This window comes from Physeter macrocephalus, chromosome 17 (assembly GCF_002837175.3).
Source record: "Physeter macrocephalus isolate SW-GA chromosome 17, ASM283717v5, whole genome shotgun sequence".
Lineage (NCBI taxonomy): Eukaryota > Metazoa > Chordata > Mammalia > Artiodactyla > Physeteridae > Physeter > Physeter macrocephalus.
The window spans coordinates 2,734,638-2,735,145 of NC_041230.1; positions in this window are offsets into that span (position 1 = coordinate 2,734,638).

A 508-nucleotide genomic window follows, 5' to 3' on the forward strand; every position below is an offset into this window, starting at 1 on the left:
GATTTACAACGTTATGTTAGTTTCTGGTATACAGCAAAGTGATTCAACTATCTACATTCTTTTCCATTACAGGTTGTTACAAGACAGTAAACATTTCCCCGGGCTATACAGTAAATCCTTGCTGTTTATCTCTTTTATATATGAGTGGTTATCCACTAATCCCAAAGTACTAATTTATCCCTCCCTCCTTCCCCTTTGGTACCATAAATTTATGTTGTGTATCTGGGAGGCTTTTTCTCTTTTGGATATACATTCGTGTGTACTGTGTTTTTAGATTCCACCAGTAGGTGATATCATATATTATTTGTCTTTTTCTGTCTGACTGTCTTTATGTAGTATGATAATGTCTTGGTCCATCCATGTTGCTGCAAATGGCAATGTTTCATTCTTTTCTATGACTGAGGAATATTCCGTTGTACATCTATACCACACCTCCTTTATCCATTCATTCATCTACGAAGACATTTCAGTTGCTTCCCTGCCTTTATGGCCACGCCTTCTTGAACCC